Source organism: Hetaerina americana, unplaced genomic scaffold (assembly GCF_022747635.1).
Source record: "Hetaerina americana unplaced genomic scaffold, ioHetAmer1.1.p SCAF_29, whole genome shotgun sequence".
Classification (NCBI taxonomy): Eukaryota; Metazoa; Arthropoda; class Insecta; order Odonata; family Calopterygidae; genus Hetaerina; species Hetaerina americana.
Genome location: NW_027286863.1, coordinates 4,865,475 through 4,881,579, shown reverse-complemented (window position 1 = coordinate 4,881,579; position 16,105 = coordinate 4,865,475). Strand labels below are relative to the sequence as shown.

Genomic DNA, 16,105 nt, shown 5'->3' with positions numbered 1-16,105 from the left:
AAAATCCTAACAAACGATTGCTAACCAAAAATATTGATTTTCGTATTTAAATGAAATGCTTGCAATTTTGATGTAACCATTCAGGTGGTGTTATTTCGCTTTGGTTGGGCTACATTTGGAATGCGCAGCAATTATTTCAGATCCTGAGAGAAGGCGTTGATTAAGGAAATGGAAAAGATTCGGGAAAAATTCGCCATGTTTTCCAAAAATTACTAGGGGATGAGAGTAAGCGGGACGGGTCTGTTGGGAGTCCCTAGTATCATGAAGAGATTAGGCAAGGCGGTGTTTTATAAATGGATATTTATATATAGAGCGCCTGAGTTTTCTTGCTTCACAGAGGAAATTATTATGACATCGTTTTTCATATCGACATATGATAATTTTATTTATTAATTTTACAATTTTCTTATCTTTAGATGTTAGATAAACCATCGACCACGCCGACGGGTTCGAAAGGGATTGGACGCGGGAGTTGAGAGCTGAGCGTCACGACTTGATCAACGACATGCTCAGCGCATGCGCAGAGGGAGCCAGGGATCTTCGGTGCGGGAAAGGAAAAACCTTAATGGGTGGGAGGGATGGAGGGGAGGGAAGGGCTCCGGCTGGCTCCACCCTCCCCTCAGGTGCAGCAAAGATGCAGCCACTGCATCCATACTTTCATCTCTTCATACCGATCATTGACAGCGGTAATGATTTCGTATCCAAATAATATTTTCGGTTAAAAAACGGTGTTCTTACTAGGAAGTAGCAATTTTTCACTCAAGTGATTCGACATCGTTTCAACATTTTGTTAGGAATTGGTCAAGGTCTTTAGCAATTTTTCATTGCCCGTTTCCCCCCTCGTTACACTGTCCTTCTTTAGATCCTGTTATTGCTTAGGAATGACAAATAGAAGGATGGGTATTTGAATTTGCCCTAACAACACTGATAACCTGAGTCAACTGGAAGGAACTGGTATTTTGCCTCAAACGCCTACGCCTTCTCATAATTAAATAATGATTTTCGTTCTAGTTTAAAGAAGATGCGTATCTACATCTACATCTACATAATACCCCGCAAGCCGCCGCAAGGGCGTGTGGCGGGGGGTGTTAGGTCACCAACCGTAAAAACGAAAAATACCACATGCAAAAAACAACACGGAAAATTACACCCCAGCAGCGCACACACTCATGCAAAACTCCCTCCATCCAATACTCATGCAAACACATACACCGCAAAACAACAAAAAACTGCACCCCAGGATACAGCACGAAAGCCATCCTAAAACACGCAAGCCAGGACACAACAAGCAAGAATGTGAAACATCACTACCACATGAAAATGCACCACAAAACACTCAACCCCCCAAAGAGACAGTAAAAGGAAGGGAATTCGACCCAACGTTGCAGGTAGCAGGAATTTCCCCCCGCCGGGAGGGAAGAGGGACTGAAAGGGAAACTTAAAAACAGATGAACAGAACACGAATGATATCATGCGGAAAGAATGGGTTATTATAACAAAACACATAAGGTTAGTGGAGGAGCATGCATTTAAGTAGAACTAATTATTTTTTAGACACTGAGGGTGGCAAGTGGAATTTTTACTATCTATAATCCTACAGTTGCTATCCCGTATTGTCCGTGGGAAGAAGGAGTCCTTGAGTCGGCTAGTCCTGGCATCTATTTCCCGAATTTTATATGCATGATCCAAGCGACCAATGTATGTAGGAGTACGAATAATCTGCGAGACCTCGGTGCTGAAACATGCGGATCTGAATTTATTTAATAATTTCAGTCTTGCATTGAATCGTCTCTCTTCTAATGATTCCCACCCCAAATCCATGAGCATTTCGGTAACGCTTTGCGTTTTATCGTAGGAATTTTTTACAAAACGGGCTGCCCGGCGTTGAACCTTCTCAATTTCCCGAATGAGACCTTTTTCACTCGGGTCCCACACGCTGCATGCGTATTCTAAATGAGGCCTTACAAGAGCGTGGTAACAGCGTTCCTTGACCTTTGAGTCACTTTTGCCGACAATGCGTCTAATGAATCCCAATTTTTTATTTGCTTGACCGCAGACTTTACGTATGTGAGTCCCCCAAGTATGTTTACATGTCGTCTCACATACATACGTATTCACACAATATGGTTTGGAACCAGAAAAATGATAAAGTAGTTCATCTAGAAGAAAATCTCTGGAGTTAGAATTGTCAGTGCGTCCATGCACAATTACATATCATTATATAATTGTCCTTCGTTTGAGGTAAGTTTGACATGGGCCTAAACATAGCACGTCTATATTTCCTAGCCTCACCTTGTATTATACAGCCTGACACCCCACCCCACAATAAATCCCTCTCGAATTCCGAATACCTTCAAACTCCCTTCATCACCTTCAGCAAGGCTCTCCATTTCCTCCCCCTACCGCTTCGGATTTCTCCTAACAATCCCCTCTCCTCCCCTTTCACTTCCTCGTTCGTGGTCCATCCTGTCCACTTCACACTACCCATCCATCCTTCTCCGCACCCACATTTCAAAAGCCGCCAACGTGCGTCTATCGCCCTGCTTCATGTTTCCGCGCCGGACAAAACCACGATCCATTTGAATGCTTTGACGAGCCATTTCTAAACTCCTCCTCCACCGTGCATCGTTTTCCTGTCCATCTTTCCTTTTACATTATTCTCCACTCTAACGTCTCAAAAGGCACTAAAACCACGTCTAATAAGTATCTTTCTCAAATGACCATGTTTGCGCGTCGTCATAAATTACGCCCCATATTATAGGTTTCGCTAATCTTTTCTTAACACACTCACTCGTCGTCTCTGGGTCATCAACTCCCTCCTCCCGCCAGTCGTACTCCTGCGTCTATGACGGATATCATGACGCAGAGACGTCGAGTTTAGTTGAGCGCAATGATCTCACAACTTTAACTCGACGGATTAATTTTAGCTTAATTCATTTCCCCTGCATTAAATGCCCTTCCCTTTACTCTATTGGCTGGTAATTATAAGTTATTCTAATGAGATGAGCAGTTAAATAGCCGTTTTACCCGTAATTGTGACCTCTATCTACAATCTACTTATCCAATACCAAGCACCTTGAGAAGCATATTCGAAAATGCATCTTCGGTAGTCTCGACAGTGCTAAATAGGTTAATAATCAAGTAGCTAATTTAATGGAAAATATGTTGAGCTCTATTTTTCAATAATATTTTGCATAATTTTTCCCCGTTTTCCAAATTCAACACATCTTCGAATAATTTAAATATCATCAGGCTAAAAAAATCAGCCCACACCAAAGGTCACTTGCCAAAAGGTGTTCATTGATTTTGCTTAAAACCTGTTTACCAATGGAGCTCCGGTAGAAGGCAAGCTTTCTTGTCCCGCTGAATTTTGGTGAAATTTGCGAAAGGATGGGTAACTGAGGTCTTCGATTGAGTTAGTGTTAAAATCGCTTCCTTGGAACGACTGAGATTTCTCTCTAGAAATAAAAAAGGAAAATGTTGAAGGACCTTGTTCTCTGGCCCTGAATGAAATGAGCGCTCTTTATTTGCCATTACAGCCTTAGATACTTACCGCTTATTCTTAGGTACTCACACTCGTAGAAGTTTAAGGTCATTTAGTTGTGGTCATTAGTATCTTTATGAAAAGAAAGTGAAGATAATATTTGGTATCGTGAACCACAGATAAATATTTTAGACTCATTCACCTTTCGAAAAAATGTTCCTACCTCATTTCCAAAATTAAGCATGACAGTTACTTTCATTTTTTATCGATAAATTCTCGGTAACTAGCTTTCTTTATCTATCTACGCGAGAGCCTCCTAAGCTGGCTGACACGTAACCTTAGGACGCCATATCAATGCGAGAGGGAATCACAAATGACGGATGTAAACTGGGCGGAGTAATACAACTTGAAGGAACTAATTTCATATCCATACTAAAAAGAAAGACTCGTACTTTTCCACAGATTTTATTATACGGCACAACGCGTTTCACCGACTTGCGGCATCTTCAGGTACAAATTTGCTAAACAGACAGAGCAAGAATATATACCCTCAGGACAGAGTGGGGGCGGGGAGGGTTGGAAGGGCCTGAGAGGGGTGGGGACTCTCAGGTGCGTTGATGGGTTGTTTTGACCATTTCCAGGCTAGTTTCTCGGAGAGGAGTGGGGAGGGGTACATCTACCCCTCCTACTGGGTGGGAAGCCAGTAGGATAGCCACCGTAACATCTCGATCCCCCTCTTCTTCATGAATGAGTTCTTAGCTTCATCTACATCTACATCTACATAATACTCCGCAAGCCGCCGCAAGGGCGTGTGGCGGGGGTATTAGGTCACCAACCGTAAAAAGGAAAAATACCACATGCAAAAAAACAACACGGAAAATTACACCCACAGCAGCGCACACACTCATGCAAAATCCCTTCATCCAACACTCATGCAAACACATATACCGCAAAACAACTAAAAACTGCACCCCAGGATGCAGCACGAAAGCCATCCTACAACACGGAAGCCAGGACACAACTAGCAAGAATGTGAAAGACCACTACCACATGAACATGCACCACAAAACACTCTACCACCCCGAGGAGACTGTAAAAGGCAGGGAATGCGACCCAACGTTGCAGGTAGCAGGAATTTCCCCCCGCGGAGAGGGACGAGGGTTTGAAAGGGAAACTTAAAAACAGATGAACAGAACACGAATGAGGTCATTTGGAAAGAATGGGTTATTATAACAAAACACACAAGGTTAGTGGAAGAGCATGCATTTGAATAGAACTAATTATTTTTTAGACGCTGAGGGTGGCAAGTGGAATTTTTGCTATCTATAACCCTGCAGTTGCTATCCCGTATTGTCCGTGGGAAGGAGGAGTCCTTGAGTCGGCTAGTTCTGGCATCTACTTCCCGAATTTTATATGCATGATCCAAGCGACCAATGTATGTAGGAGTACGAATAATTTGCGAGACCTCAGTGCTGAAACATGCGGATCTGAATTTATTTAATAATTTCAATCTTGCATTGAATCGTCTCTCTGCCAATGATTCCCACCCCAAATCCTTGAGCATTTCGCTGACGCTTTGCGCTTTATCGTAGGATTTTTTTACAAAACGGGCTGCCCGGCGTTGAACCTTCTCAATTTCCCGAATGAGACCTTTTTCACTCGGATCCCACACGCTGCATGCGTATTCTAAATGAGGCCTTACAAGAGCGTGGTAACAACGTTCCTTGACCTTCGAGTTCGAGTCACTTTTGCCGACAATGCGTCTAATGAATCCCAATTTTTTATATGCTTGACCGCAGACTTTACGTATGTGAGTCCCCCAAGTTAAGTCTTTTGTGAATGTAACACCTAGGTATTTTACTGTACCAACTACTGCTAGGTCAACTACTGCTACGTAATTGTGTTTTGGTTTCAATTTTAGAGGATCTATATGTGTCCCATAATTGCTTATTCTCAGGGGATGATATTCCCTCTTCTCCCAAAGACCCTCCGGTTTTTCCCAGATGCCAGCCACCACCGAACGATCCCAACGCCCCCCCTCCCTCCGACAATGCCCATGCCATTGTAAACCTTTCAAACACCAGCCTTTCAGACAATGAAATATCCGTTCTTAGTGACGGCCTATCCTTCTCCCTTGCACCAAAAATAAACCACGTAAACATGCTCACTGATACCCTCAATTTCTGCCGAAACCTTCGATGGCGCGCCTTCTGGAAATCACAAAGTAAACCTTTCAGTAACCTAAAAACCAATCCCGCACTTGACAAATTCCGCCCGGCTTCAACTCATGAGCCAAAACCCCTTCCCAGTAACCATCCTGTCGAAATTTTTATACGTCTTCTCATCGAAAAAGTTTCCAATCAATCCTTCAGAAAACATCTCAGACCGAAAAATAACCTCTCCATGAACGAACGTCATGTCCTAAAAACCCTACAGTCCAATCCCAACATCGATGTTACCTCCGCCGATAAAGGCTCCTCTGTTGTAATTCTAAACACCAATGATTATATTTCCAAAGCCCTCGCTCACCTGAACGATACATCCACCTATACCACTCTAACCAAACACCCAACACAAACTTTCCAAACCGAAATTCGGTCTTTTCTCCTCCACTCCGGACCAGAAGAAGGCCTCACCTCCCAAGACATATCCCTACTTTCACCCCCAAACCCCAGAACACCTCAGTTTTATCTCCTCCCAAAAATACACAAACACAACATCCCCTGTCGTCCTATAGTTTCCAGTTATAATTCTCCCACCGAAAGATTCTCCGCATTCCTTGACCACCACCTACAACCACTTATACTCTCCTTGCCCTCCTTCACGAAAGACACATACCACTTCCTAAACCGTCTAAATTCTGTCTCTATTCCCTCCACACCCAACCTACTTATGGCCACCATCGACGTTACCTCACTTTATACTTCTATTCCCCATGCAGAAGGTTTATCCTCCCTCCGGCATTATCTTTCTCCACGCCCCCTACCCCAGCGCCCCTCGACTGAATTTCTCCTCAATCTTGCCACTTTCGTCCTGACTGAAAATGCATTCACTTTCCAAAATTGTTTTTACCTACAGACAAAAGGCACAGCGATGGGAACGAGGATTGCACCATTATACGCCAATCTCTTCATGGGCCATCTCGAAGAGACTTTCCTGTCACAGCAACCCTTTCAACCTCTTTTCTGGGTCCGCTACATAAACGATATTTTTATTCTCAGGACACATGGCTCTGATTCTCTCAACAATTTCTTATCCGCCTTAAATTCATCTTTCACTGTTAAATTCACCTCTTCCATTTCAGACTCCACCATCACCTTTCTTGACACAGACATCTCACTTCAAAACAACAAATTCACTACTTCAGTACACATCAAAGCCACTAACCATCAGCAATACCTACACCACACTAGCTGTCATCCTCAACACACCAAACGCTCGATTCCTAACTCTCTCTCTATCCGCGGACACCGAATTTGCAACACCACAGCCACTCTCCACAAATACCTTGACAATGTATATCTTGCACTCCTCAAACGCGGTTACCCAGAAAAGTTACTACAAATAAAATCCACCGCTCCACCCGACCACACACACCACACAATAACAAGCCCACATCTGACGCAGGACTCAACCTTTGCACCACCTATTTCCCCGGATCACACAGACTGAAAACCTTCCTTAAAGAACTGTTTCCAATTTTACAAGTCAATGACGCGACCTCATCCTTACTACCCCAATGTCCATCTATCGCATATAGACGACCCGCCAATCTCAAAAACCTTCTGAGATCCACCAACCCTTTGGCGCCCCCCGTGACAAATTTTCTCATATTTCACCGACTTGCACCGCCCCCGATGTAAAACCTGTCCTCTTATTATGCCTACTCCCCTCTCCCTACATCCCCTCATTGCCCCCTCACCTCGTTCCCACGCTAATTGCCTCTCAAAAAACATTATTTATCTTTTGTCATGCAAACATTGCACTTCCTTTTACATAGGCGAATGCATTACCCCCTTATCTATCCGAATGAATAATCACTGGTACTCTTGCAATTCTGCCTCACTCTCTTCTCTTCCTATCCCTTCACACGCCAATTCCCACAACCTTTCATTCGACCAGTGTTTGCCCTTTGCATCCTAGAATCCCTACCTGATTCAGCCACCAATATAGACAAAATTCCCACCCTTAACCGTCTTCTTTAATTTCCCTCCCAGCATTTCCTGCTCCACACCTCCCCTCCCCGCCCATACCCCTTTCCCCACTCCAGCATATTTTCAGTCTCACTTGAAGAAGGCCTTTGAGAGGGCCGAAAGCTCGAACAATTCACCGTGTGAGTGTCCTTTTAAATGTTGCAATTCTATTTGTGTTCTATTGCGCCGTCCCATTATTGTGCCGCTCGTGTGAGTTTTTCCGTACAATCGTTATATATATATATATATATATATATATATATATATATATATATATATATATATATGTGTGTGTGTGTGTGTGTATGTGTGTGTGTATGTGTGTGTGTGAGAACCCGTGAGATGGTGCAATCTGGCTGCTCCAGTTATTTAAACTTCTCGGACTGAATCAAGCCCACTGATTCCATCAAATAGCCGCCTACATATCCCTTCCCTTCCCCTTGTCTGTTTCCTATTCGTCCCTTACATTTCCTCCCCTCACCCTTCCCCCACGCATACCCTCTCCGCTCTTCCCCCGAAAACGACATTCCGAAGATGGTGGCCTTGCCGTTGAAATGCCAGAACTAAATATGTGAGTGTCCTTTCTCTGTGTTTAAAGTTTTTAATAAAAGTTTTATACATTGTGTCCTCGCTGACGAGCGTTCTTTTTCAAAGGTTTATATGGCGCACAAAAGAAAGAAGATACGCGCACAGCTCAGAGGATCAGTGGGAAGAGAGCGTAGCCAAGTATAATGAAGTTCAATGTTCAAGGAGCTGTGCAAAGATGTCTTAAGCAGCCGGTGCCCTTTCCTCCCCTCCATCCCTCCCTCCAAGGTTTTTCCTTTCCCGCACAAAAGATCCCCGGCTCCCTCTGCGCGTGCGCCGAGCACGTCGTTGAGCATGTCGTGACGCTCAGCTCTCGCGTCCAATCTCTTTCGTAACCAGCCTTGCGATGCACTTCATAAGACCTCACTTCAGAGATGTTTCATGTCTAAATTTAAGGATATAATTAAAGCACTGTAATTGTAAAAAAGAATGGAGAAGAATTCTCGTTTGAGGGGTAGTTTTCCGATTTCAGCAAAACTTCATTTTCATGGCCGCCACGGGAGAGCCCAAAAGGGAATAAATGACTTCATTTGAAATCTAGGCTTGGGAAAGGCCAGTGTGACACATCCATCACTTTTCATTGTCTTCCCTTTTCTCCCATCTGTTTTAACTGTGTCAGATCCTTCAAAGACACGTGCGTCTTGGTGTCTAACGAATAGATTAACAAAATGAGTTATACGTAAGCGGCGTTTAGACTCGTTAGGAATCGGGGAGCATGCTTTAAGATGGATTTCCAATTGTTAGGCGCCCCCTTGACTGGGCACCTTGAGTTTGGACAGCATGCGCAGTAGTACTACCATCTATGTAGCTGAGAATAAGGAATAACCAGATGATGTTCGAATGCAAATATTTTGATATTTGCGCTAGCTTTTGCAAACATTTGCGTGTAGTTGAAAAACCGCGTAATGGGTTTTGCATAATTCTAAGTTAACTGCAAAATTCATTTGGCAGTCTTTTATTAAATTTTTCCATTAACTGCTTTTCATGTAGTAACTTGGGTGATTTTGCTATTATTTTTGTGTTCAATTTCTCTTATCGGACTATATTTTATCTAAAGATTATTCGTTTTGAAAATACTTTTAATTGTTCGGTCAAATATTATGACATTTCAATAATTTTAAACTTTTATCATATTATGGTATTTCACTCCAGGATAATTTTTAGTAGTAATTGTAGGGGAGGCGACCGACAGCTGAGGTCATTTGCGTCTCTAGGGACAGATGGGAAAAGAGGAAGGGTGGGGAGAAACCCGGCGTCTGCATTAGCCCAATCTTAACGAAAGGCGCCGAGGGATCGGTAGTTTGAAGTCCCATCCGACAGAAGGCGCACTCACTCAAAGTGCTCTCCTCAAAGCACCTCAAGCAGGGATCGAGATATCACAGAAAAATACCTGCCGTCTCCAAAATTCGAATCCGGGTCCTCTAGTTGTGAAGCCAGCAGGTAGGCTACCGCACCATACCGATCCCCGGGTAATTTCTGTAATTAATTAATCCTTATCAGTAATTGTTATGTGATATACTACATACTTTGTGTCGTGAGCAGTTCATTTATATTTATGCGTGCTTTTCTGGGTAAATGTTTCACATTTTTAAGTTGAGCGTAGCATCAGTTAAATATTTATCCTGCAATTAGTCTTTTTCGGCACTTTTTCATTTTTGTTGGTTTTATTACTTTGTGGGGCTAAGTAGTGAAACGGTGACTCCTTTTGTGAAGGTTTTGCGAACGACCTTCCAACACCCAGCTGGGTTCATGTGGACAGCTATACTTTTACTAAGGGCATGACTAAATGCCGACACTCCCCAAACACAACATCACGCTTGAAGATTATTTTATTTAATGGTTTTATACTATAATAAGACTTAACCAGCACACAAGCAGGCGTGGATACAAGCACGATGGCAAGTACATCTGCATTTACAAAATACCCCGTAAGCCGTCGCTAGGACTCGTGGCAGGGGGTGTAGTACAATGTTCTTTGCCATAATATGAATCACCAAGAAAATCATTCATGGCCTGACCTCTACATTTCAAATATCCGTATCCAATAACTTGATAAAAGAAAGTTGTTTAAAGAATTAAACTACATTCATGCTGAAGGCGTTAAAGTTCTCGTGCCTAAGGAAAGCATTGCCTTTTCCCACTTCGCGTTTATTAAGCCTTTCGTTTTTGCGACGAGTTGAAGTGTACCCTCTCGAAGAAATAAGCAATGTTATTGTGACCAACATATATAAAACACTCCCGCCATGGCAATAATTCTTCTGCTAGTTATCGTCTCGCTTCCAGCACTTTGAATCATTGGGGTTGCAATACGGCGTCTTTAGGATGCACTTCTTGTGTCCTGGGGCCTAAGTAAGGTGCCTAAATTTGCGCCCTCTCGCAGCCTAATGAGTTTGAGCACCCTTTAAGATGGCGTCCTCCCTAAATCGAGCGATTTAGGCGCCTAAATGACGAGCCCGGACTATAGTGCATGCTGAAATATTTGAGATCATTATAGAAATCAATGGAAATGAAGTAAACGCTCGTCTTGCCGCCTCTGCTCGTTCACATGAGCTACTGCACCAGTCCAAGCGATGTCGATGCTTGATGTGCCACTAGAATTATTCAAAAGGTGTAGGTATACCACCGGAAGGATTATTCTCCGGACTCCAAAGCATCTCCAGATTTCCTTTCTTCCGACGAAATTCTTTTTTTTTGTATACTACCGTTTCGGACGCAAGCGCGTAGTTAGTATTCTCGTCGGACGTGGGCAAGAAACTTGTTCCCCTTCGTTTGAGAAATAAATCTATGAGAACATACAGATTTATGTGGGTACATATAGATTTTAAAGAAGTCAAACTTTTATTTGAAGGAATGGAGAAATTCCTTTGAAGTTCATCCTTTAATGAAATCACTTTTCTGTCACACTTGTATGGACCCTGGTATCCCACAGATCCTGCGGGCCTCGATCAACGCCTATTCGGGCAAATGCCTCAGGCAGGCAAGTCTCCGAGGGGTTAAATGGAGCCACTGCTTGTAACCACGATCGCGCGACCACACACACCATCTCGCGGAATATTGGCGAGAGTGCAACCGGAACAGATAGAGGCGCATTGTGGCGACATCGCTTGCTATTCCTTGAACCGGTTCCCCGCACCCGTCCCGTCGAAGCGGCATGCGACTAGGGCGATGCCCAATGGTCAGGGGGGCGGGGAGAAGAGGGGATTGGGGTGGGGGGCATGAGGAGAGGTTTCAGAGACTCCGGATGAATTGAAGACTGCAGTATACACTCTGAATCGCCGCTCCGGTATTCAAAGGAGCCTAGTTCCGCGCGGGAGACCTACGGCGGTGAGAGACGACGCAGCTCATCTTCAAGACGCTCATTACCTCAGGATACTTGTGCGAGGAGGGTGTAGCCTCAAAGATCTGGACTACTGAGTTCTGCAGCCCTGACCGTACCTTGTAAGCCTCGAGAATTGCTTGGTAGTGGAGCGAAAAATTGAGGTCGTCCATTTAACATATTAACTGACGTGTTTGGCCGTCACACTAGACGTACCCGTCCATCACTTCTCGGACCGGACTGGAAGACTCGGCGCTCCAATGTAACAAGGTTAGTTGAAAAGTTCGCAAGTCGCCGGGCTGGTAAGCTCTCGAAGGGTGCGCAGTCTATTCAGAGCTGAGCACATTTAGTAGACATTTTTGTTTGCTGATTGTGATGTTGGCAAATTATGAAAGATGATGTACTCGTTACATTTGGTAATAAGTCATCCGCGAAAGTATAAAAACATGTCTTCATTCTCCATGAAAGTGGGTGAATTGATATTCAGTGAATGCAATTCTATGGTACATAAATATTCAATTATAAAATAACGCAACGCACGAATCAAGCTCACTGTGATATGATTGTGGGAGACGGGTTTCTTTAGGAACTTCGAAGTATTAGCAGAACAAGAGGACAAACATTTTCAGCAGCTATGAGACGTGCTAATATTACTCTATGTATTTTAATTGGCCTATTCAAACCTTCATTTGTTTTTTTGATACTCAAGTTAGATGATACTTTTTCAATTAGATACGAAACTACTCATAATTTATATAAAAAAGTGAAGGTTAACGCAAGGCAGAATATTTCGGGAATGCCAAAACATATGAACTGGAAAAATTCGCGTTTGAGTTTCCTTTTTATTCTGAATTAGTTCTTCATTGGACCTAATGGCTTCATTCAGTGAAGATCAGAAGTTCTAGTATCTGCCTGACTCCGAACTTGACTGGTCTTGGGGGAAGGCTAAGCCCATTCTAAACTGTGTTAATAAGGCCCGTACCGAGAGTTGTTCCGACGATGAGAGCCTTAACTAAGTTACAAATGAGAACTAAGGCAGGATTTCTGCACAAGAGTCGTAAGTTGCTCTCTTTTTCAAGGGGAGTCCTCACGAAGGAAGAGAAGGTCGGCCCGGAGCTCCCCCCTCGTTTCGGAAGCTCAAGCAAAGGAAGTCTTCGAATGTGAAGGGAGATTTTTGCCACTCTCGGTTCGAAGTAGGCGCGATCACGGCAAATGAAGACAACCTTAGATGCAAGTTCACTCTCCGTACGGGTCTGAGGTTTCAAAAATACGTTTAATCCGACCAACTAAAAGATTTTGGATTTTCCGCGATGCACAAGTCAAAGTTGGTTTCCTGGACCAATCGATGAATACGTTGGGCAGTGTGGCATGTAACTCATCCCACATTGATCGCACCATCTTTCTAGTAGTACATTGCTTTGAAAAAAGTAATTGTACTTCATGCTCTCGCAAAAAATTGTCAAATAATATTGAATGCCAAATTTTCAAAAGAAAACACATATCATCGCTGAAATTTGAGCCGATGGAACCGGTTATCGAAGAAAACATCTTTCAAGGGCAAAGAGATTATTGCCAAGAGGAATTCCTTTCCAGCGTTGCAATTTAAATTTTAAGGCTGAATACATATGCATCGCCGTTTTTTGATGCACGGAAACTGAGCCGATTATTTTGGATTAAATCAAAGGAGAGCCTCTTGAACGGCCCCCTTGAGGAAATAAGAATGAGGGCGACGAGAATGTGATGCGATATTATTACTCCATATTGATATGATGGATTTTACTCGCATAAAGATGCAAAACCTAGCCCATAGCGCTCAAATAGCCAACCACACTACCCAAGAATTGGCCGTGCAACGAAGAAAGCTACCTTAAATGCCTTTGATAAAATAAAGAAGAAATGGAACATATTTTTATCTGTATTTCTCAAATTCTAAAGTTTCACGCTTATTATTATTATAGTTAAAACTTACATGTGCAGACAGACAATGTCTGGTGGCACACAAGTCCAAAGTATTACAATCAAACTTGCGTTGGAAAAAATAACATGACCTATCATGGCATGAATCAATGTCACAAAAGATAATGAATGAAATCAGTCAGTAAAAAAATACAAATTATGAATACTTATTGCGAATTACGGTGTATTTAGCCCTGAGAAATATTATTTTCTAGCCATGATGCCAATATAACCATTACAAAATAAGATTATTAAGAATACCCAATAATTAGTAAATATGCAAGGAAATACGTTTATTTTTTCACTGGTGACCGGAATAGTATGACCAGAAGAATTACTCGCGGAAAGTTCTTTGGGCTGTGACATAAGCATGTCACTTTCACGGTATTGGCATGGAAGAATCATTTTCCTACAAAACACCCATTCTTTGTTATAGTCCACTCATCGTTTTCCTTCTTTCCTTATCACCCGAAGACTCGATTCGTTGAGCTTTCAACTATATTCTTTAATAGCTGTCCTTTAATACTATATTCCAGAGCTCTTTCACATGATGCCTTTACAGGAAATAGAAATAAGCGTAGGAGTAAGCAAGCCAATTTATTTCCGACCTAATGCATCGGATTAATGTCATCATCATCATAATTAGCAGTAGTTGCCAGAGGAGGGCACCGAGAGCTGAGGTCATTTACAATATAAGGGCAAATAGAGGTGCAATTAAGCTGAGGTAGGATTTTTAGGAAATGAGGGAAGGGTGTAGAGAAGCCAAGTATCGGCATTAGTTTACTCTATTCACGAAAGATTTCGTCGAGGCGCACAATTTAAACATCTCATCCGTCCACGACATGAAGTGCTCCCCACATGCCCCCGGAATATCACCGAAACATTCTGTCATCGCCGGGAATCGGGCCTTAGGACACTAGCCACCACACCAACCCGATCCACTCCCCAGCATTAGTCACCGATCCTCGGAATCCTTTGAGGAAAGTCACCACGCAATTCTGCAAACCTCATCATAATTGTACTTCCTTATCTATTTTTTTCACGTCTTCTTTTGTAATAATTTAATAAATATCCTAATAAATTTCATCGATTTTTACATATCTTACAAGAAATGATAACATTATGTATGCCTCATTCCCGGAGATAATATGAATTAGACTTGCTGTAAATTTTCAACACAAATTAGCATCACAGTCGAAGATATTTATGGTAATTTATTCAATTACAAAATTATTTTCAATGATTTCCGTTTGGGTGACAAGCCTAACTGCACAAATAAAATAGCACAAACTTCGAGATAATGCTATCATTTACTTTTATGGGTGGAAGTCGAACGGTCGAGAGGTTTTGCATCGACACAGCAACCGTAAAATGACTATCACTCACCTAACACAGCATAACACAATTATTGCACTACAATAAACCCGTCTTCGATTCCTCATACTTTCTTCTTCCGTTCTGTCAAACATGCCAATTTCAACTCTCGTTTGCCAAGCGCTATTTCTTCGATCACAATCTTCAACATTCCACTGCCAATCTAAATGCTCTGCACACATCTTTCCTGCCGCCTTTGGATTTATGCAACGATTCCCTCAGCTCCCCGCCATGCCTAGCATTTCATCGTTTGTTTTCCTTTCCGTCTATTACATCTGTTCCATCCTCCTCCAAGACACACATTTCAAAAGTCTCCAATCAATGCATATCATCTTGCTCCAACGACCACGTTTCCGCGTCATTAAAAACCGCAATCCACATTTTGACGATCCTTTTCATAACAACCTTAGTCAACGTCTCTCTCATCAATTCCCTTCTCCTTCGCCTCACTGCCTTCTTTATCTTATGTTCCCACTACTTTGACCATTTTGGTATTTGATCATTCAGTAATAACTGCTTTTCATATTTTTAATTTCGTCTTACTACTCTCCCTTGTTTTTACGTCGTGTTTTAATAACTTTATACAAAAGCACAGTTTGTACATTCCTCCCATCGATTGCTGGAACTTAATTTTGCAGGGATAAGTGAAACAGCCGAAATGACCCATCAGCGATTTTCACCCACTCTTCATTTCGTTTTATTTAGTTATTATTGCTATTAAGGGGAGGTTTGGGGTGGACACAGATCGAACAAAAATAAATTTCATTGTCTCTCCCAAAATAAATAACCCGAAATCAAACTCAAAATCTTTGATTCCACATAGTTCCCTCCTCCTCTCACTCCTTCCAACATACGAGGGTGGTCTGAAAAGTTTCCGATCTCGAAAATTTCAGAAAAAATGTCTTGTATCTTTGTTAGGTCGGAGCCTTTTCAGACCCAGACCCATGCACCTACCCTCCTCCTACCTCACCTGCCAAACTCTCTCCCCTCCATCACAGTCCTCAAATCCACCTTTTCCTCCTCCTTTGGGTTTCTGCCAGCATTCACCCACCCCCTCACATCCCTATTGCTCTCGCTTCCTCGTTTGTGTTGCCCATTTCATCTCTTCCATCCTCCTCCAAGCCCACATTTCCAAAGCCTCCCCATCCACCCCATCGTCTAGTTCCAAGGAACGTGTGTCCGCGCCGCACAACCCAC

General features: G+C 42.7%; 1 protein-coding gene across 2 annotated transcripts in view; it reads left to right on the top strand.

Moving 5' to 3' along the window:
- Window positions 1–11,546: 11,546 nt before the first annotated feature.
- LOC139689894 (serine protease gd-like) overlaps window positions 11,547–16,105 on the top strand; it is a 51,243-nt gene continuing 46,684 nt past the window's right edge. For both annotated transcript variants that reach the window (XM_071587012.1, XM_071587011.1), the window contains exon 1: window positions 11,547–11,848. The gene's annotated coding sequence lies outside the window, so the exon portion shown is untranslated. The remainder of the gene's footprint in view (window positions 11,849–16,105) is intronic.